The sequence below is a fragment of the Schistocerca americana genome, chromosome 4, assembly GCF_021461395.2.
Source record: "Schistocerca americana isolate TAMUIC-IGC-003095 chromosome 4, iqSchAmer2.1, whole genome shotgun sequence".
NCBI classification, from domain to species: Eukaryota; Metazoa; Arthropoda; class Insecta; order Orthoptera; family Acrididae; genus Schistocerca; species Schistocerca americana.
This window is the reverse complement of record NC_060122.1, coordinates 537662942-537687138: the sequence shown is the minus strand read 5'-3', so window position 1 is coordinate 537687138 and position 24197 is coordinate 537662942. Positions and strand designations below refer to the sequence as shown.

Here is a 24197-nt window from a genome sequence, read left to right as displayed (position 1 = left end):
TCTTTTTTTTGTTTTAAAGTGTAATTCGTGCTGTCACAAACTTTTGTGCAGTGGTAGAGGGACAACAAACAGAAACCCTGACCCGCTGGGGTGGGGCTGAGTGTGGGAGTCAGGGTGCGTTTGAAGATCACATTTGTACGTTTCTCTTGAATAAATCGAAAACAACAGACTCCACCCGAAATGTATCCAAGTACAAAATTTAATTAAATTAAATTTCCTAGGGAATGTACTGTTCATCTTTCTGTACAAGTAATAGTTTGCGCGTAGCGAACGAGGGAATATGAAAATCTGATGCGTGGGTTTTGAAGGCCAGGTATAAGATTACGGTTTGCATAAAACGACATCGATAGGGGCCTATGAATCAACCTGTACATAAATGATATATCGGATACCGCTATAGGCTCCATGAAGATATTCGTGGACGATGCAGGGAAATCGAAGTCCCTGAAGACCAGCACAGGATCGACGGTAGGTACAGGGACTTGCAGTTGGCCTTGAACGCAGATAAATGTAGCGTACTGCGGATAAAACAAGCGAAGTGATCCATTATTAGTCAATAGCGCTATTAGCGACAAATCACAGGATATAGCAACTAATGTAAAATACGTATGACTAGCCATCCGGAATGGTCGACAGTGGAATACACATATAAACTAACTAAGTTCCCCCTCTGTCCATTTCCCCATCGCCCCTCTCTCGTTCCATCTCATCCTCTTTCCTTTCTCTATTCATTTCCCCCTCCCCCTCTCTCCGTTCACTTCCTCCTCCAACTATCTGAGTCCATCTCCTTTCGCTATTGTCTTCAAAGTTTCTTGCGAGTGGTATTCGTAGTAAAGACATAATAAATTAAAACGTCATGCATGACGCGGCGTTTCTTCAGGCATCTTAATAGTTACGACATCATATATGTTGAACTTCGTGTCGTACAATGATATATTTTTGTAGGTGTATTTAGCGGCAGATGTGGATACTACGCGGAAAATGTGTTGCGAATAGGGTTAGTAGCACAGAAGTTATAAATTTAAACGTCATGCATGATGCGGCACTTTTTCAGGCATATCATTGCTTATGACGTCAGATCTCCTGAACTATGTACCATACCATGATATAATTTTGTAATGCATTTAGTGGCCTATTTCGATTCAGTCTGGAAAATTTATTGCGGACAGGGTTAGGAGCACAGCAGTAATAAATTTAAACATTATGCGTGATGCGGCAGTTTTTCACGCGTATCATTGTATATGACGTCGTTTTTCCTGAACGAAGATATGTAAGTGGTTCTTACCTCCACAGCGATTGTTGCTTGAGAGTAAGAGATATGTGTACCAAGTTTGGATGAAAACGGTCCACTGGTTTAGGAGAAGATGTGGGAAATACTCACATGCGTACATCGATTTTTGTTTGTGTTCTAGGAAAAGCTGATGCGAGATTGTAATTTACTGGAAGAATTTCGAGGAAGTGTAATTCATCCACGAAGTAACTGGCTTACAAAACTCTTTGTATTTTGAGTATTGCTCATCAGTATGGAACCAAGTCGGATTGACAGAGGAGAGAGAAGAGCAGTGCGTTTCGTCACGGAGTAGTTTTCTCAGCACGAGAGCGTTACGGATATGCTTAAGAAACTCCAGTGGCAGACCTACGAGAGAGACGCTGTATATCGCTGCTGAATTGAATTTCCGAAATCGTTCGTTCGAAGAAGAACAGGGCAACACATTACTTCGTCCCACATAAGACTCAGAGTCGAGGGGCACGAAAGGGAAGCAGTGGTTGGGAAGGGGAGTGTGACAGGGTTGTAGCCTCTCCTCAATGTTATTCAATCTGTATATTGAGCAAGCAGTAAAGGAAACAAAAGAAAAATTCGGTAAAATCCATGGAGAAGAAATAAAAACTTTGAGGTTCGCCGAAGACATTGTAATTCTGTCAGAGACAGCAAAGGTCTTGGGGCAGCAGTTGAACGGACGGAATAGACAGTGTCTTGAAAGGAGGGTATAAGATAAACATCAACAAAAGCAAAACAAGGATAATGGAATGTAGTCGAATTAAATCGGGTGATGCTGAGGGAATTAGATTAGGAAATGAGACACTTAAAGTAGTAAAGGAGTTTTGCTATTTGAGGAGCAAAATAACTGATGATGGTCGAAGTAGAGAGGATATAAAATGTAGACTGGCAATGACAAGGAAAGCGTTTCTGAAGAAGAGAAATTTGTTAACATCGAGTATAAATTTAAGTGTCAGAAAGTCGTTTCTGAAAGTATTTGTATGGAGTGTAGCCATTTATGAATGTGAGACATGGACGAAAAATAGTTTGGACAAGAAGAGAATAGAAGCTTTCGAAATGTGTTGCTACAGAAGAATGCTTCAGATTAGATGGGTAGATCACATAACTAATGAGGAGGTATTGAACAGAATTGGGGAGAAGAGGAGTTTGTGGCACAACTTGACTATAAGAAGGGATTGGATGGTAGGACATGTTCTGAGGCATCAAGGGATCACCAATTTAGTATTGGAGGGCAGCGTGGAGGGTAAAAATCGTAGAGGGAGACCTAGAGATGAATACACTAAGCCGATTCAGAAGGATGTAGGCTGCAGAAGGTACTGGGAGATGAAGAAGCTTGCACAGGATAGAGTAGCATGGAGAGTTGCATCAAACCAGTCTCAGGATTGAAGACCACAACAACAACAGCAAGACTCAATAAAAGACCACAGGGAAATTAGCGCTTATATGGAGATTTACTGACACTCCTTCTCCCCTACGCACCGTTGCTACTGGAAGAAGGAAGTACGAGAAGTAGACTGCACCGCATACCGCACGGTGTCTTGCGGAAGGCAGATATAGTTGTAAGAGGGGAAACACTATGGGCGTTTGTCATTGATGACCGATAGCTTATTATAGTCTTTACAATTTTATGAATGGCTACACAAATTGCATGAAGTACCTACATAGCCTTTAACCTCTGAGCAAATCCAACAACAGTCCCACTTGGCTCACTTACTCTTATCATAAATTGTGCACCACTACCTACTTCTCCCTTTTCGGCCAAATAGCTGAGGCAAACGATTTGCCACTAAATTTAGCGATGAAGCCCATCATGCGACAGCTATCTGCAGCTGATGCTAGCAGGATTTGCTCCCTGACTGGTTCTGTTCACGCAAGCAGCGAAAAAGCTTTATGAAACTTATTGGTCCTGCGTAATTTTTTTAAAGTAGTAGATCAACTTAACTCAGTTATAGAGCATCTGACATGAAAAGCTACATTTTATCTGAGGCCCCTTTTCCATTGAGTAGACAGACCAGCTGCAAATACAGTTGTGTTTCTAGGACATCGTTCAATCTCATATTTCAGCTTGATTCTGAAACTTTTTACACGGCAATAGTTGTCTACTCTCCACATAGTCTCTTTCGCAAGTTGCCTGTCCCAAGAAATCTTTTACCGGAATAGAGTCTACTGCAGCTTCAGTAGTGTGTTGATCTCCTTCTAAAAGTTGGTAGTTGCAGTTAAATATAGTTTCTGCTGACAAAATCGGAAAAACGGTACTTTTAGCTTTTAATATGCTCTATATTGCCTCTATCCTCATTCTGATCTAAATGAAATTACCCGCATTAAGCTAAGGAGAAGGGACAGGATGACAGGACGTGTGTTACGACGTCAGGAATAACTTTCATGGTACTAAAGGGAGCTGTGGAAGGTAAAAACTGTAGAAGAAGACAGGTGTTGGAACATATCCAAAAAATAATTGAGGCGTAAGGTACAAATGGTACATTAAGATGAAGAGGTTGGCACAAGAGAGGAATTTGTGGCGGGCCGCGACAAACCAGTCAGAATACTGATGACTCAAAAAAGCTAATACTTGGTAAAACGTTGGTCTTGGGGAATAAAGTAGTAAAAAATTCACTTTTGTACGATATTCAGGGCGTATACTGATATGGATGAAAGTAATAAGACTACAGAAGTAAAAGCGGTGCAGTAAACATTTGTTCTCAAACGAGCTTTCTGCGATATAATTGTGAAACGTCTTAGTACACATGTACCTGAAATGCAAATTTTTCGATTAAACCCCCTATCTAATGGGGCTCAAATTACACTGAACTCTTTCCCACCCAAATTGTAAAATACTGTGTCAAAATATTTAAAATTTGGGGAGAATTTTACTAAAGAATCTGAAAATAGAATAGTGCTTTGTCATACATATATTTTTTAAAGTTATGTACGAAACACAAGTGGGACTTCTGAATGCCATCAGGATATAATCATCATTTCTGATCAGATGCATTACTTCGTAACGCTTATGGAAATAGGTTACATTGGACCGGGCACTACCCTACAAAAAGCATTTGGAAAACACCGCTGCGAAGATACGAACTAGGAGCAACATCCTACATAAGCTGTGCGAAATAATCTGAGGCTCCGCTGCCGAAATGCTGCGCAATTCAGCACTTGGACTCCTCTGAGGAATACGGTGATGCTCCTGTATGGCTCAACAGTGGATACATACATAAACTCTCGAAGTACAGTTGAACAACACAATGAGAATTATCATCGATACGCTAAGATCAACAACTGTCGAATGGCTGTCCATATTGAGCCACACTCCGTCCCTGGACTTTGACGAAAAGCAGTTCTGCTCTGTGCTTTTAAACGCTTATAAGACAGCCCGCAACTCCCTATCCATCAAGATTCGGCTACCCTAGAAAGAAACCGGCTTCAATCAAGAAAAGCATCCATGGATACAGCCATGGAACTGCACACGTTTAATTTCTTATGGGAACGAGACTGGACAGAGGCTGTCCCTCCACATTGCCAGAAATTGTCCTGCATAAGAAAAGAAACCCCTGCGTTTGACCAGTTTCGCAGAACACGGACAATGTTTAACTGAAAACGCACCAGTCATGACAGAAGCGTGGACTCTCTTCGTGGATTGGGTAAGGCTCTATCGCCAAATTATAATTGTGGAGCAGCCAGGAGAACCGTTCGCCACATGGTCCCATTTACATCTACATCATACTTCACCAGCTAGCTATTAGCTCTAATTTCTCGAATTTTCTCCTCGTGGTCAATACTTGTGATGTATGTAGGGGGAAGTTATATGTTGTCCGACTCCTGAAAAGTGCTGGGGCCTATCGTGGTACTTTCGACGACTTCCTGATGCAACGAATGACGCAGTTGATTATATTAAAAATTTAGATGTCTGTCTGTAAATTAAATGTGTTATTATCTGTATTATATTTAATTTTGTGTTTCAAAATCGTACGAAAGTAAATAAATAAATATGGAAAAAGGTATTGAAACTTTGTTAGGACTCAGGTACGAAAAATTTATTACGGCATAATGGACAAGTACTATCTTTTACTGCCATCTGTGGGCAGAGATGTTGAACTATCACAGCGAACAAGTTCCTGTGCTGCAGCAAAGGGGCACATGTGTCCAGACAGGATTCAGATGCATGAATTCGACTCCATACTGTTTTATGAGCCTGTAAAGAGGAAGAGACTTTTAAGTCTCACTGGGCAGGAAAGGGTTAATCTTGAACAGGGTGGCACGAAGAGAATTCCAGTAATGGAGAAGTATGAATAATTTCGGGAAGAGTCTTGCAGAAACTCGGTAGTTGGCGGCCAGATGAAACACGTGGACCTAGAAGACGGATGAAAGGCTTTAGCTGCTTGGTGGGGCGCGGCAGTGGGCGACTTGTTATCAGGGCCAGCAGAGGACACGGCCATCTTCCGGGTCGCTGGCGCAGCCTCCTCGGATCTCTTCTTCAATGGTAGATAAAAACATCGTAAACACTGTCGCAGAGACAACTGCAGGACTCACCACCCAACTGACGGGTCGCACAAAACAGTTCCGTTTTCAAAGAAGTTTTCGTCTCGCTGGTTGGTTCGGTTTAGTTTGTTTCGTGTTCCAGGGATCATTTTGTACGATAGATCGTAATGACATGGAATGAATTACCTTACAGGCTATTCAGCATGATTAATAGTAAAGTACAAGGTGTTTTTACAACTACCTTTCGTCGATGGGACAATGGTGCCCCTTATAGCATATCTATCGTTGACGTAGCTCATCGTTAAGAGAAGATCAGTGCTACTGAAAAATTTTCGGCGTTGTCTCGCAGTTTTGTAAAAAGGCACATATCCGGCGTAACTAGGTTCCCGATTCTTATAGACGTCTTTTCCGCAAAAACAACGCAGAGCTGTATGTGCATTGCACCTGACGAACAGCGAACGCGAAACACTGTTTCTGGGCTGTCGCCATCCCAAGTCGGTGCTCATTGAGCTGTGAATGAAGGAGCTAGCTGCACCACGTAAATCCTTGCCGGCAACCACATGAACCAACAACTTATAAAAATAACCAACATAAACTTTTGATTTCGACGTGTACGTCAAAATTTACACCAAGTTTATATTTCCACTCCTGTAGAAGATGTCGTGTGAAATCGGATGGATCTTTTTGAAAAACCCTGTATTACTGCTTCTGACCATTACAGTAAAAATATTTAGTTCAGTGAAAGAATTTTACTAAATTGCAAATGTAAGCTTTGTTTCTGTCAGGCATTTTATGTAACTGGAAAAGATATCAAAGATTAAATAGATTTACTTATACATTCTAAGGGAAGGCAGTTTTAGAGAATAATGGTTATCGTTTCTTCTGCCTTAATACTTACAGACATTCTTCTCCTTACGGAACTGTAGTGGATTATTGATAAATATACATGGGTAAGTCAATATGTATCTGCAACGAATATTTATAATTTATTACAACAGGAGTACACAATCAGTACTGATATCATTTTTCAATATAGTGACCCCGCATTTCAATGCACTTGGTCCACCGCTGCACAGTCTTTCTGATACCCTTTGCAAAAATGTTTTCTGTTGCGCAGCAGGCCACGTATGCACCCACCGCTTCCTTCATCTGTTAACTGAAGCTGAACAGATGGCCTCTTAAAGCATCTTTAAATGGACCAAACAGATGGTCGTCCGACAGAGCGAGATTGGGACATTATGCAGGATGTTCCTACACGCCGGAACATTGCGTCTGAAGCGTCTGAGTGGTGTTCTCGGCGGTACGTGGATACGGCTTGACGACCCACCCTTTTCTCTCCCTTCACACTCGTTCGTCCACTTTCGAACTGTTCAGTCCCACGATAAACACTTCGCTGTCACAAGACATTGTCCTCGTACGTGCTGAAAATCTTCTATGAATTTCCCCCTCTGGTGCACCTTTACATCACAAAACAACGGATTGCGTAACGCTATTCTTCTATGGCGCAAACAGACAGTGGCGCGGCCGTCTTTACGTCACAACAGTGCAAAGTGGACTGATGTGACTACCACAGGCGAAGACAACTCCCTGATCTAATGACCGGTGATTGCCCAAAGCTGTAGAGTCAAAGTAAAGACGGTTAGATCAAAACTCCAGATATTCTCGTACACTGGGTGAACCAGGCTCCACTGACAAACTATCAGAGATGGTATTATGGTCCAAAACAAGAAAAAAGTCTATTAAACGCGAGCTCTAATATCCATGTCTTAAGAGCTAAGAGTGCCTGTTCATTCGATACTGCGAAACACATCTTTTCTACTGCCAGCTTTTTACTTGTCATATTTTAGAAGGAGGTAGTATGGACCAAAACAAGAAAAATGTCCAGCAAAAATTTTTTCTGATACGCATTCCTTAACAACTAAGAGCACTTGTTCAACAGAAGAGAGGTGTTTCACAGTAGCGAAGATAAACAACTGCTCATAGCTCTTAACGTATGCATTTTAGAGCCCATGTTCAGTTGTTATTTTTTTTTTCTTGTTTAGGTCCGTAGTAGCACCTCTGACAGTTTTTCAGTAGAGATCTTGTTCACCCTGTATAGGATGTTAGAAACCTACGTATACGAAATTTTATTGGAGTGATTAGAGGAGATAAAAAGAAACATGTTTTACGTGACAAAAATGTCAAAAAAATGGCTCTGAGCACTATGGGACTTAACTACTGTGGTCATCAGTCCCCTAGAACTTAGAACTACTTAAACCTAACTAACCTAAGGACATCACACACATCCATGCCCGAGGCAGGATTCGAACCTGCGACCGTAGCAGTCGCGCGGTTCCGGACTGCGCGCCTAGAACCGCTAGACCACCGCGGCCGGCGAAAAAAAAAAATGTCACACTAGGATCATTTCCCGAAGGTTTTGACGGTTGTGATGTTCAGAGAAGGTGTTCAAACTACCGTGTGATGAACATTTAGAGATTTTTCTGCCCTCGTATGGATTTACCTTCATGTGGGGTAGGGGAGGGAGGGTAGGGGGGAGGGGGGGTGAAGCGTTTGGTGTGCGAGACGCCGATAGACACACGGCATATTGAAGTCTGTCCCTGAACATCACTAGCATCAAAATCTTTATGGGCTCCAAGGGGGGGTGGGGGTGGGGGGGGGGGGGGGGAAACGATACACTTGTGACATTTGTCATATAACAATGATGTTTCTTTTTATCTCCTCTCAACACTCTAAAATTTTTCAAATGTAGTTTTTTTTCACCTTGTATATTACTTTCCATCCAACAGATTGTAGTCTTCGTCTTATTTAGTTCTTAGTATCTAGCAAGGAACTACCTCGGTGCATTTGCTTTCCAATTTACATCAGGGAACGGAGATTATGATTTAACGTTCCATCGACAAGGATGAGGAAAAAGTCGAACGTGTTCTCTTCATAAGCCATCCCGGCGCTGTCTTTAAGCGATTTAGGGAAACTGGGAAAAACCCAAGTCTTGAAGTCCGTTTGGAATTTGAACCACGCTCTTCCCGAATGCGAATCGAGAACCTCTGATACTGCTCGACCATTTTCGTCGCAAGAATATGAAAACATAACAGTATCCTTTATTACCGTACTAACCAATCAATACAAGAATGAATTGGTAAAATATAATTTTAAAATTTTTCGCAAAATTAACCTTACTATCGTATAATGCAACGGATACAAGAAGAAACGGGCAAAAAGTAAACAATCAATTGCTTTAAGGAGGGGGTTTCTCTTTGGAACCACTAGGACATACAAGTTTCAACCACTCATCATTTCGTGTGATATATTTGAATGCAAATTAGAATTTTTTGCCAGACACAGTCCACATCTAGAAATGTTCATGAACTCATAACGCCTGATACAAATTAGTTTTCAATAAAAATCAAAAATTGGACCTGAAATTTAATAAATTTTGTATGAAAACTATATACTGTCTCAGTGGTTTCATTTCGAGACCACTCATAAAATCAAGAGTACAAACTCAAATTTACGTTACAATATAGTTCCTTTCACTGACAATGATCTCCACAATGTAACCACGGTAAAAAAAAGCGCATGTCACAAACTCCTACAATCACCTGAAACAACCTCCGTGGCGACTGTCGATTTAAACGCTGTAAATGACTACTACAACGCAATATATTCGCAGGAGTACGTCAGTGTAACATTTGATGTCTCTATCTTACAACAGTGGTTTCATACTAAAAGGCATTGGTACATCAAAAAATAATAATAAAATGGTGGTTGCAGGCAGAAACCAATGGTACTAAAAGAGTTACATAGTGGACTACAAGTCGATGTTACGATGCGCTACTGAAGAATGAAAATTTTGTTTCATTAATGTGATTCACTCCATATATAATTCTGTAAGATAGCATTAAGTGGAAATATAAAAGCTGTGTAATTTTACTGAAGTGTTCCTCTCTGAAATTTATAATGGAACGAAAGGAAGTAAAAAGGGAGAAATGAGTTTAACATCCAGTTGGACGAGGAGGACTTTAAAGACGGTATACAATATCGGTCTCGGAACGGAAGTCGGCCCTGTCCTTTCGAAGGAACCATCCTGACATTTATGTTAAACAATTAAGAGGAGTCAGTAAAATAACAACTGTAGATAGGCGGGCGCCGCTGTCGTCCCGAATAAGAGTCCAATGTCTTCTCATTGCGTCACCTAGTTCGGCTAGCGTGAAGGGTAGTAGAAAATAGCCGAATTGAGCTTGTAATTTTGAAAGGAGATGTTCCAATGTCGTGTCATTTTACAGTTAATATTAGCATACGTAGGTGGTGTTCATGCTTCACCAGCTGACGATGATGTCTGGTTTGTGCGGCGCTCAACTGCGCGGTCATCAGCGCCCGTACGACGTCCAAATTTTTACACAGTCCAATCCAGCCACTGTCACGAGTGATGTTGATGATGATGCAGTGATGAGGACAAAACAAATACCCAGTCCATGGGCAGAGAAAATCCTCAACCCGGCCGGGAATCGAACCTGGACGGTGATATCCAGAGGCAGCAACGGTAGCCACTAGACCACGAGCTGCGGACCTCACCAGTTGAGATAGCACAGTGGTCAATACACTATGACCAGGTTCTCAAAAACGTTGACAGAGCTATTCGTACAATATATATTTTTTTCCATAGTTACGTTGCTGGATTGCCAGGGATCGACCAACGCCTTAAGCGCCATCCAATCTCGAGCTAAAGCCTCTGAATTTGCTTGTCATCTTGTTGTGAGTGATGTACGAGGCTGATTATCATTCCAGAAGGAACTGCTGTCCACTTTGTCGAAGCCGTCGTCTATATTCGTGAAAAACTTGGCCGTTTTGAGTGTCATTAACGTGCAGAGGTAACTTACGCATTTGCTTGCGCGCAAAACAGCTTCAACGACATTTTCCAAAATAACGTACTGTGTGTAATAAGACAGTCCGATTTTCTAAAATCATCAGTTACCTGTCGGCGACTACGAAATTAAACATTTGCAAGAACTTTTCCCGTTAATAATCTTCCAACTTTGCAATCGAACTCTTCGGGTACGCTTTACTTGTGCTCGAATGTGCCGAGAGCTTGTTGTAAAGTTTCACATAAAAATACTTCCTACTGTTATTTTTCCGAAAAGATGACGAGCCTCCCGCTGAGACGTGCCATCACTGTCAGGAGACGATTTGGACATGTTTTGCAGCCGTTGAAAGCAGCAGCAGCAGCCAGGCCTGCAGACAGTGCGAAGGAAGTCGAGCACGTGACCGCTTCCCACCTCCGCCCTAGCAGGAGATGCATTTACATAACGACCGATATTTGGCTATTTTGGCAGTGTGGACCACGCAAGCCGCCGGTCAAGGTTCCTCTCGCTTTGATAATTTCTGTGAGAGGACGCAAACACGCCGACGGCCACGCGCCAGACACACACATGTCGACGCGCCGCCCGGCTGCAGTCGACGTGCACCCCTAGTGCTCGCTTCCAAGGATCACGTCGTACTCGCTTTTGCGGTACATATACTAAAATTCGAACGATACAGAGAAGATTAGCATGGCCCTTGCGCATGGATGACATGCAAAATCGTGAAGTGTTTCACATTTTTGTGGAAAATCAAGGAAGCCAATTGGGCCTCTTATAAGGAAACGGTTCGGCGGGCACTCGCAAATACGAGACGTGACTTACGGGACGAAGATGCATACCCAGTTTTACTCAATGCTATGAAAGTCGCGGCTGGCATCAGCATCTCTAAGAAAAAAGAGTTCACAGTAATGAAGCACCGTTCTCCTCCTTGGTGGAATTCTGAGTGCTCTCGGGAAGTTGCGAAGCGACGACTCGCCTTGAAAACCTATCGTCAGAATCCTTCATTGGACAACTTCTTGGCTATACAAAAAGTGAATGCGTGAGTTACCAAATTCCTGAAGAAAACCAAGAAGGACAGTTGGAAACAATTTTGCCTGTCCCTAAATAATGAAACCAGTATGGCAAGCATCTGGCATAAAATAAAAGCTTTTAGAACAAGAAGACTGTCTTCCTCCCCTCCTGCTACCACGGCCTGATTAGAGGAATTCATAGATACAATCGCTCCTCCCACGGTGCCATTTTTAAACCATCGCTATCATGTTCTCCTTCGTCCTTTCTCTATAGAAGAACTCAACGAAGCTATTAACGTATCGAGCGATAGTTGTTGCCCTGGCATTGATCATATATATTACTCTATGCTTGCGCACCTGCCTATAGAAGCGAAAGACTTTCTCTTGGGCATTTTTAATCAGTACTGGATGAAGAAAGACCTCATATCAACATGGACGACGCAAGTAATAATTCCAATTCTCAAACGTGGTAAAGATCCAAATGTCGGTACTAATTATAGACCTATTGCCTTGTCGTCGTGTGTTGCAAAAACACTGGAACGAATGGTAAAAAGGAGACTAGAATGGTGGCTTGAAAAAAGTAATTTGTTGCCTCGGAGTCAATACGGCTTCAGAAAAGGCAAAGGGAGCATGGATAACCTGTTTTTGCTTAATATGGATATCACGTCAGCCTTTCAAACGAAAGAGACAGTAGTGGCAGCTTTTCTTGACGTTAAGGGTGCATATGATCACGTACAAATACCGATACTCTTGGACAAGCTGGCAGGATTCGGAATTCCTTCACGGATGATCTACGGTATCAGTACCCTGATTACTCAAAGAACGATCTACGTCCGTTTCAAAGGTACCATGATCGGACCTTTTTATGTCTCCCAGGGCTTATCGCAAGGTGCAATTTTAAGTCTTCTCCTGTATACTCTATATACGCACGACCTAGAACGCATACTTACTCCCCCCACAAAAATCCTACAGTATGCTGATGATATATGTGTTTATTCTTCTGCTGCTTCATATCTTCAGGCCATAACGGCATTAACCACAACCATCGCACACGTCGATGAGTGGCTCTCTATCAATGGGCTGGAGATTTCGGCTGAGAAATCAGCAGTCGTTCCCTTCTCCAAGTCGACGACAGCTCGCACTGAAGATCACATTACCTGTGGCAAGTACACCTTCCAAATAAAATCTCACGTTCGATTTCTGGGGATGATTTTTGACTCTCGGTTAAGCTGGGCGCCCCACATCCGATCCACCGTTACCAAGTGTGAAGAAGGTTTAAATGTAATCAGATCACTCACTCGTGTCTGGTGGGAAGCGCACCGGAGTGTTTTACTCGCCATGTACCGAGGGATAATTCGATCTCGATTAGACTATGGCTGTCAATTCTACCACACTGCGTCAAAGATTCATCTCTCCAAAGTAGATACTCTTCAATAAAGAGCGCCATTCGTACCTGTCTTGGAGCCATGCGATCGACGCCCACCAACGCCCTTTTAATAGAAGCAGGGGAGATGCCCTTGAGCATTAGGCGCCAAATGTTATCGGACAAATTCTACATTCAAGGCATGGCCATTATGGACAGTTCCGTCTATCAAAGTAGAGACTGCATTTATCGACTGTGGATTGCATCCCACAGAAGGAATAAAGTGCCAGCCGTTTGTGCCAGCTTTGACACTTGGTCACCTGTCATACATTCTATACGGCGTTCAGCGCATCTACCTGTTTTTGAATATGATCTTCAAACGCTCTGCTCCCAGACCCCAGTCCATTATTTAAGTACGACCTGGCTGGACAGTACTAATGTCAACGTTGGCTTCAATCGTCTCGTTCAAGCACAATGGCCGGGTTTTCTCTGTGTATATACTGATGGCTCCAAAATTCCGCAAGAAGAGTGTACAGGATGCGCTTTTTTCTGCCCTCAGATCCAGATCCGCAAAACCTTCAAACTGCCTATGAACACTTCTATTTTTACGGCGGAGACAGTGGCAGTTTTGGAAGCACTTAAGTTTGTCTCTAGCACTTCCTTCCCCAAGATATTGATAGTATCTGACTCGCAAAGCGTTCTTAAAAACATTCAGTACAGTCGATGGAACAAAACGACCAAAGTTATATCTTGGATGTGATATCTGAATACATTAGCTGCACATGCACGGGCCGGACGATCCATTTGTTGTGGGTACCTTCCCACTCTGGTATCTTCTATAATGATGAAGTTGATGCATTAGCCAAACAAGCGGCAACGTTAGGCACCGTCCTGGATCTGCACCTTCCTTATACAGACTACTTACGTGCAGTCAAGGATCACGCAAGACAACAATGGCAGGAAATGTGGAACGTTTCTCAACAGACAAAAGGCGGTTATTACGCAGTGCTACAACCTCGGATTCCTTCACAGCCGTGGTTCATGAGGACACATCTGGACCGATCCACGATTTCTACCATCATAAGACTCCGCTTCAATCATGCCTCTTTCCCACATCTACATCGTATCAACGTTTACAGTTCACCAGCATGTGAGTGTGATCCTGAGTCGGAAGCTGATGTCAACCACATCTTATTTATGTGCCCCAAATTTGACCGTGAACGGTTGGTCTTTTTGAAGACATTGCTGAGTATGGGCTACCATCTTCCTCAATCAGCTTCTTCTCTTTTGTGTACTAAAGACGTTCGTCTATATAAAGTGATCGTTAACTTCATCAAGAGTACTGGTCACAATCTGTAGGTTTTAATGGTGTACGTCAATTATAAATATGTCTTGCTGATGAAGATATTTCAGAATTGGTGTGAATTGTAAGCCAAGACACTTTTAATTATTTTCCAATTCAATTCAATACAATTTTTAAAACAGTATGTACAAAACTGTAACAGTTAAACTTTTTATTCCTGTAAATATGCATTTCTGTGTTTATTTATTCAATTATGTGTACATTGTCACTATGTATTGCCGATGGCTAAATTGAGTACACACTCAAAAAAAAAAAGGATCACGTCTGACGTCATCTCTGCTCCTGCTACGCGATATTAGATCCCGCGACTGCTCGGTGTCCGGGCACGCGTTTTTCCGCTAGGCCATCGGCCCGAGGTGTATGTGTAGGCTGTATGTAGTTCATTTATAGGTTTTGATGAGAGAGTCTGAGAGTATCGAAATATGTGACTTGTATGGCCTTACCGCTTGACTGCACTGATCTAGAAGCTTAAATTACTTACTCCGCCAAGGAAACATAGATATCAGTGTTTGACGTAAGTTTCAACTTGATACCTATCCCAGTTATTAAAAAAAAGGACAGGCAGACAAACGGAGAACAAAAGTCAAAAAATATTTTTTTCGCGTACTACAATTACAGATTATCAGTTTTCGGATTTTTTATTTTAGTTGTACAGTGAAATCTTGCTTCTTGCCAAATTTTATGATTCTATATCAATAGGAAGTACCCTACCGGTATTGATCAGTGAGTTTGCGGGTACCGAGTAAATCCTGTATCATTTCAGTGACACTCTCTCCCATATTTCGCGATAATACAAAATGTGTTGTCCTTCTTTGAACATTTTCGATGTACTCCGTCAGTCCTATCTGGCAAGGATCCCACACCGCGGAGCAGTATTCTAAAAGAGGACGGACAAGCGTGGTGTAGGCAGTCTTCTTAGTAGATCTGTTACATTTTCTAAGTGTCCTGCCAATAAAACGCAGTCTTTAGTTAGCCTTCCCCACAACATTTTCTGTGTGTTCCTTCCAATTTAAGTTGTTCGTAATTGTAATTCATAGGTATTCAGTTGAATTTACGTCCTTTAGATTTGATTAATTTTTCGTGTAAACGAAGTTTAAAGAATTCCTTTTAGTACTCATGTGGATGATCTCACACTTTTCGTTATTTAGGATCAACTGCCAATTTTCGCACCATTCAGATATATTTTCTAAATCGTTTTGCAATTTGTTTTGATATTCTGATGACTTTAGTAGTCGATAAGCGACAGTGTCATCTACAGACAACTTAAGACGGCCGTTCACATTGTTTCCCAAATCGTTTATACACATAAGGAACAGCAAAGGGTCTATAACACTACCTTGGGGAACGCCATAAATCACCCCTGTTTTACACGATGATTTTCCGTCAGTTACTACGAACTGTGACCTCTCTGACAGGAAATTACGAATCCAATCACATAACTGAGGCCATATTCCATAAGCACGCTATTTCACTATAAGCCGCTTGTGTGGTACAGTGTCAAAAGCCTTCCGGAAATCCAGAAATACGGAATCGATCTGAAATCCCTTGTCAATGGCACTCAACACTTCATGCGAGTAAGGAGCTAGTTGTTATGGCATGTTGACTAGATACCATGTTTCCATTGGGACAAGTTTCGTCTGACAATAATGACATTAAATATTCGGTTAGCTTTAACCAAATTTTACTTTCCGTATCATGATTCTATTTAATGGTGAAGATGTAATACGCATTGTATTTCTATTGATACCAGTTTTGTCTTTGTGTTTTATTAGTCTTTGTTAATGACAGACGTCGAAGCGGGTAAGGCATGTTGGAATAATAAAATTATGATCAAGATATCACAAAGTGTTTAAGTGTATCCAATGGCCGCTGTGTCTCACAGTGTTTTTATACAAACTGTAGCTAAAAGTAATTAGTTTTTGTATAATATTTACATAAGTCTTTTCTTTCATTACCCTCAAGGGATAGTAAATTAATAATGTTAATGAAACAGCCGACTAATCCGGTGGCATAAGAGAGCGAGAGGATATTGAAAATCTGAGACGCTTTTGCGCTACAGCTTCGGCGGCTTTTGCAGCCCACTTTGAGGTTACTTCAAGGCTTGATAGACCGCAAATGTCCTATATTAAAGCTGTTCGTCTCGGCTTCCCCTGCACGTCTATAATACGTTGCAAACAGTTGTCGTTTACTCCCTATAGGAGGAATTGCTCCTACATTCTTTGTGCGGTTGCAAAAAATGCCCAGAAATGCTAATGATTTGCGTATTCAAGTATGTAGCACACTTTATGCCAATTTGAAGTTTGTTGTATTCCGTTTTCATTGTGCTATAGTTTTAATGGCTAGACGTGTAGCTACTTGGGTATAGGGGATTTTTCGTTTAGTCTTTGTCTATTTTCCACTTGGAGGGCCAATTATCAGATGTGCTACCTACGACAAATGCATGGACTTCACACACTGCGACATAGTCGCTGATTAAAATAGTGATGCAGGAAGTGTAGAATAAATTTCTTTTATTTCCGTCAACGATCGCAAAACTTTTGGTCCTGAAGTACCGGTTTCGGTCAGCAGTGACCATCTTCAGTAATGTTTTACGACATGTCCTAATATAATGAAGCCAAAGTGGCATCGTTGGATCTTATGAAGATGTCCCTATGGCTTCATTATATTGGGACATGTTACAAAACAGATGTGAAGCTGGTCATTGCTAACCAAATCCGGTAGCCACAGAACCAAAAATTTTGTGTTCATTGAAGAAAATAAAAGAAATTTATGCTAGGCCTTCTTCAGCAAAGCAGTTGCTTAGATGAGGTGCTAAGATGAAGTTGTAACGCGAAGAACGTGTATTGTAACTGACTTATAGTGCACTCAAAGATCAAGCTCCGGCTACGAGCGAGTATAGCATGCCACAAGGCAACATAGCGTGCAGTGTTGAGTCAGCAGTGCAACGAATATGGACGACGTTCACTGGTCGATTCTCAACAGAATACGAAGAGGAAAGTAGTATAAGTGTTCCAATAACAGAACTGAGAAACACGTGAGATGGTGAATAAAATCAAGCTGCTTACATTTGGCCTTTGACTTACAGAAGGTTTTCGACACAGTTTCTAATTACCGTTTAGAGAAGTCATTAGAAATTATGGAATATCGGTCTAGCTTTGCTCCTGGATTCAGGGCTTTCTAACAGATATGTAACTTAACACAGTGTTCTAAACGGGATGAAATCGAAAGATGTAAAAAAGATTTTAGGAGTGCTGTGATCTCTTAGGTTTTCGCAGCGTGACTGATTTAGTGTGTCCCCAGGTGTTCTGCCAAGACGTTGTTTCCATTTTATGCAAACATTTCGACAACCGATCCAGCCGCACTCGTCAGGTCCTGTGAGTTTTATTGTTGCATGTACTGTTTGCCTGGGCTGCAAACAGTCCATGCAGAAAATTTCGCAGCACCTGAAGTGGCGGCTGGATAGTTGTCGGAATATTGTGCGTAAAATGGAAACTATAACTCTTTAGAACACCCAGAAGCTCAGGAGTCCTTCGTGATGTGTTATAGATCATTTACTGTTCATGATATATACAAATGATCTGGTGGCTGACGTCAGAAAACTCCAATAATCTGTTCACGGATGTGATTTTTACACGTATGGAAATCACATTGCCAGTGAATTGCAGCGAAATGCGGGAAGATCTGTAAGGGATCGAAATTTGGAGCTGCGACGCAGCATAAATAAATGTACGCGTTACGCATAAATAGTTGAAAGAGCCATTATTATTCTATTATCAGTCGCTAGAAACAGTAACAAGGAATGATATCTAGGCGACTTAAAGTACAATGACAATGTAAAAGTAACTGTAAAAGTAAAAGGCTGAGATTCATTGGAAGAATGCTAGGAAAATGTAATTCATCCACAAAATAAGTACGTATAAAACAATCGCTTTATCGATCTTGGGTATTTCTCCTCAGTCTAGGAGCTTACCGCCGGCCGATGTGGCCGTGCGGTTCTAGGCGCTACGGTCGCAGGTTCGAATCCTGCCTCGGGCATGGATGTGTGTGATGTCCTTAGGTTAGTTAGGTTTAAATAGTTCTAAGTTCTAGGGGACTGATGACCACAGATGTTAAGTCCCATAGTGCTCAGAGCCATTTGAACCATTTTTAGGAGCTTACCACGTAGAAATAAAGAAGGTGTTTGAGAAAATCCAAAGAACAACTACACGATTCGTCATGTGACAGTCTAACAAGGGCGAGAGCATAACGGTGATGAACGCCAGTGGCAGTCGCTACAAGAGGAGTTATGCATCACGAAAAGGTTTAACTTTCAAATTTTGAGAGTCAGAATAGGGTATAGCCACGTCAGAACCAGGGTGAGCATGTTACATACTCAGTGGTACCCCATACCGCCACGCCAGATGCTGGACCCGAATGATGACGAATGCAGTCTGACAGTGCTCGTCCTGAAGAGAGAATTCACACACAGATGCGTCCATTGTGATACTCTACACAGAACTCCTCTGAAAAGATGTAGTGTTGCAACTCCCTTGTCCAGTGCTGTCGTTAAGATTAGGGATAAACAATTTTAAACTCTAAAAGTCTGTCACATGGTGAAGTATTGTTGAAAATAGTTGCAGCGTGATAAACATTTTAGCAGATTTGTGGTATTATATAGGGTATTTAAAGTCCATAGAATATTTTTAAAAATTAGGTATAGGTAAATGTCTAATATACAGTAGCAAAATCACGCACTAAGTGAAAGAAAAACTCTCAATTTTTTTTTTTTCACGGTGCCGACAAGTTAGTCTAGACAACCATCGATCGTAGTTGCTGAAAATGGCGACGAACCAGGCAGAGAATCATTTGTGTGCTACAATTTGCTCATTGCCAATAGGCAGTGAGTGTGCGAAGAGTTTTCCGTGACAAGTTTTCACAAGACATCACCAGTTTACAACAGTGTGGCGAAGTATTACAAGAAATTCGAGGATGATGATTGTGCGATGTAAAACGTTCGAGTCGATCGGGCCAGTCAGAAAAGATAACGGACCCTTTTTGGGATGTGATGTTACAAAGTCCCTAAAAGCCTACTTATGAAGTTAGTACAGAATTGAAGATCCCTCAGCCAACAGATTGTGTACAAAATAACCTGAATGAGACGTTGCCATGCCACTGGATAGGTCGTGTTGCAGCCGTTGAGTTTGTGCTACTCCAGTGACCGCCGCGCTTGCGAGACTTGACGCCTTGTCATTTTTCCTTATGGCGTTACATCAAGGATAGCGTTGTGTTCCGCGCCTATTGCACGAAGTCGAAGACTTGCAGCTCCATATCGCAGCAGCTGTTCGTACTCCGTATATGCAGGGCCGGGTAGAATAGAAGAATTAAATGGTTCAAATGGCTCTGAGCACTACGGGACTTAATTTCTCAGGTCTTCAGTCCCCTAGAACTTAGAACTACTTAAACCTAACTAACCTAAGGACATCCACATATCCATGCCCGAGGCATGATTCGAACCCGCGACCGCAACGGTTGCGCGGTTCCAGACTGTAGCGCCTAGAACCGCTCGGCCACTCCAGCCGGCAGTAGAAGAATTAGACGTGTGCCATCTGACAAAGGGTGGACGCATAAAATGTTTATAAACATGGAAAAAAAACTTTGAGAGTTTCTGTTTCATATACTGTATCATTTCTTACATTTTCCTTGCCATTTATCTGTACAGATTTTTTTTTTACAGACGTTTCATGCACTATATAGTTACCCTATATATAAAAAATGTACTCTAAGGTGACAAAAGTCATGGGATAGCGATATGCACATATACAGACGGCGGTAGTATCGCGTACACAAGGTATAAAATGACGGTGCTTTGGCGGAGTTATCATTGACTCAGATGTTTCATTTGAAAAGGTTTCCGACGTGGTAATGGCCGTACGATGGGAATTAACAGACTTTGAACGCGGAATGGTAGTTGGAGCTAGACGGGTGGGACTTTCCATTTCGGAAATCGTTACAGAATTCAATATTCCGAGACCCACAGTGTCAACAGTGTGCCGAGAATGCCAAATTTCAGGCATTACCTTTCACCACGAACAATGCAGTGACTGAAGGCCTTCACTTAACAACGGGAGCAGCGGCGCTTGCATAGAGTTATTAGTGCTAACGGACAAGCAGCGTTGCGTGAAATAACCGCAGAGATCAATGTGGAACGTGAGAGGAACCTATCCGTTAGGATAGTGCGGCGGAATTTGGCGTTAATGGGCCATGGAAGCAGAATGTAGACGCGAGTACCTTTGCTAACAGCACATCGCCGGCAGCACCTCTCTCGGGCTCGCGACCAATTCAGTTGAACCCTAGACAACTGAAAAATTGTGGCCTGGTCACACGAGTCCCTATTTCAGCTGGTAAGAGCTGATGGTAGGGTTCCAGTGTGGCGCTGACCCCACGAAGCCATGGACCCAAGTTGTCGACAGGGTACTGTGCAAGCAGGCTGTGGCTCCAAAATAGTGTGGACTGCATTTACATGGAATGTACTGAGTCCTCTTGCCCGGCTGTATCGATCATTGAATGGAAATGGTTATGTTCGGCTACTTGGCGGCCATTCATGAACTTCATGTTCCAAGACAACTATGGGATTGTTAAGATGACAAAGCACCATGTCACCAGGCAACAATTGTTCGCGGAACATTCTGGACAATTCGAGCAAATGATTTGGCCACCGATCGAACATTTACGGGACATAATCGAGAGGTCAGTTCGTGAACAAAATCCTGCACCGGCAACACTTTCGCAGTTATGTACGACTATAGAGGCACCACGGCTCAACTTTCCTGCGGAGGACTCCCAACGACTTGTTGAGTCTAGGCGACGTCGGGGTGCTGTCATACGCCGGGCAAAAGGAGGCCCGACACGATATTAGGAGATATCCCATGACTTTTGTCATCTCGGTGTTTTCTGTTCTACGTATGTGACATTGAATTCGGTCTTAACATTGATTTTTTTGTTCCTCTTGCTCTAGTCAAAGGAGGACAGCACGTCTAACCATTTTCTTCAGTCTGTTTGCAATAAAATCCATGTGCCAGCCGCGAGTGAAGTAATATGTACGGGAATGGCTCTGTAGCCGTTCTGCGGTCAGCTCGTAAACTGACGTAAGGCGGTCATAGGCGGAAGTCTGCTGGCCGCGCGTGTATGCGGGCGACAGACGTAGGTCTACATTAGGAGCACATGCGGCGCTATCTGTTTATTAACTGCCCAGAACGGATTATCTCAGGGGCAGGCAAGTGCAAAGTGCAAGCGTTGCTCTTTTTCTCGTCTCTTAGTGGCTAAGTGGAGCAACGTACGACCAAAAAAAGAGTACAGACGTCTGGCCTACTTGAGGTTCGTTGCTGTTTATGTACGCGAAAAGTGCCGCAGACTGTGACCCTCGTGCGTAGGAAGAGGAGAAAAAAAACATGTGCGAAGCTGCAGACGGGCGCCTCCCCGAGTGTGGGCGGCGTAGTACGCGGAAGCGACCCGTCCCCAGACGGTGCTGCAGTCAATTATTCGTCACGACACAACAGCAAGCTATTTACAGGGTGTTTCAAAAATGACCGGTATATTTGAAACGGCAATAAAAACTAAACGAGCAGTGATAGAAATACACCGTTTGTTGCAATATGCTTGGGACAACAGTACATTTTCAGGCGGACAAACTTTCGAAATTACAGTAGTTACAATTTTCAACAACAGATGGCGCTGCAAGTGATGTGAAAGATATAGAAGACAACGCAGTCTGTGGGTGCGCCATTCTGTACGTCGTCTTTCTGCTGTAAGCGTGTGCTGTTCACAACGTGCAAGTGTGCTGTAGACAACATGGTTTATTCCTTAGAACAGAGGATTTTTCTGGTGTTGGAATTCCACCGCCTAGAACACAGTGTTGTTGCAACAAGACGAAGTTTTCAACGGAGGTTTAATGTAACCAAAGGACCGAAAAGCAATAAAATAAAGGATCTGTTTGAAAAATTTCAACGGACTGGGAACGTGACGGATGAACGTGCTGGAAAGGTAGGGCGACCGCGTACGGCAACCACAGAGGGCAACGCGCAGCTAGTGCAGCAGGTGATCCAACAGCGGCCTCGGGTTTCCGTTCGCCGTGTTGCAGCTGCGGTCCAAATGACGCCAACGTCCTCGTATCGTCTCATGCGCCAGAGTTTACACCTCTATCCATACAAAATTCAAACGCGGCAACCCCTCAGCGCCGCTACCATTGCTGCACGAGAGACATTCGCTAACGATATAGTGCATAGGATTGATGACGGTGATATGCATGTGGGCAGCATTTGGTTTACTGACGAAGCTTATTTTTACCTGGACGGCTTCGTCAATAAACGGAACTGGCGCATATGGGGAACCGAAAAGCCCCATGTTGCAGTCCCATCGTCCCTGCATCCTCAAAAAGTACTGGTCTGGGCCGCCATTTGTTCCAAAGGAATCATTGGCCCATTTTTCAGATCCGAAACGATTACTGCATCACGCTATCTGGACATTCTTCGTGAATTTGTGGCGGTACAAACTGCCTTAGACGACACTGCGAACACCTCGTGGTTTATGCAAGATGGTGCCCGGCCACATCGCACGGCCGACGTCTTTAATTTCCTGAATGAATATTTCGATGATCGTGTGATTGCTTTGGGCTATCCGAAACATACAGGAGGCGGCGTGGATTGGCCTCCCTATTCGCCAGACATGAACCCCTGTGACTTCTTTCTGTGGGGACACTTGAAAGACCAGGTGTACCGCCAGAATCCAGAAACAATTGAACAGCTGAAGCAGTACATCTCATCTGCATGTGAAGCCATTCCGCCAGACACGTTGTCAAAGGTTTCGGGTAATTTCATTCAGAGACTACGCCATATTATTGCTACGCATGGTGGATATGTGGAAAATATCGTACTATAGAGTTTCCCAGACCGCAGCGCCATCTGTTGTTGAAAATTGTAACTACTGTAATTTCGAAAGTTTGTCTGCCTGAAAATGTACTGTTGTCCCAAGCATATTGCAACAAACGGTGTATTTCTATCGCTGCTCGTTTAGTTTTTATTGCCGTTTCAAATATACCGGTCATTTTTGAAACACCATGTACGTAGCACTGCAACGTTTCTACAGCGCTGAAAGAAAAAATGAGACACTCTCGTGGTATCTGTTTTGACTTTGTAATAGTAATCCGTTCACCAACATAACAAAATGGTGGCTATGCTGAACCAGAACCAGTCATAAATTCCGCAGACCCACTCACAACTATTACGTTGGCGCTTAGGTTCGTACCGTTTTTATTTTTCTTATTGGTATTCCGGTTGCTACGGGTTTATTTATCGAGCGTCACTTTTTATTTGTAGTTCACTGTTTCTATTTGAGTTTACACATTATTATTTTGTCATACGTAGATAGTGAGCGGAGCTGTGGAAGGTAGAAAATGGAATACCAAGTGGAGGAATCGGAACATTTCCAATATTTTTCTGTTTGAGTTCAGTAGACAGGTGACAGCAGCTGCGGCGTTCAGAAACATTTGTACCGTGTTTGGGAATATTATCATTGGACGGAGCATGGCAAGAAAATGGTTTAATCTTTTTAAGGAGGATCGTTTTGACATTAGTGACTCTCCAAGTTCAGCAAGACCTCCGGGATTTGATGAAGATCCTTTAAACGAATTAATCCACAACAATCGACGTCGGTGTTCTCAAGAACTGGCAAATGTGATGAACTGTAATCATTCCAACATCGTGTGACATTTGCATGCAATAGGAAGGTTCGAAAATTGAGTGTATGGGTACCTCTTGCTCTAAACCAAAATCACAAAAATCAGCAGGTGTTCATCTCTGCTTGCTTGTCATCA

The 24197-nt window shown here is 42.6% G+C and overlaps 1 protein-coding gene and 1 non-coding gene across 2 annotated transcripts in view; both read left to right on the top strand.

Annotated features, from left to right (window-relative positions):
- LOC124614009 (collagen alpha-1(III) chain-like) overlaps positions 1-24197 on the top strand; it is a 224520-nt gene that overhangs the window by 6355 nt on the left and 193968 nt on the right. The gene's annotated exons all lie outside the window — the stretch shown is intronic.
- LOC124614511 lies at positions 11250-11356 on the top strand. Its single transcript, XR_006979737.1, has one exon. It is a non-coding gene; the product is annotated as a U6 spliceosomal RNA (small nuclear RNA).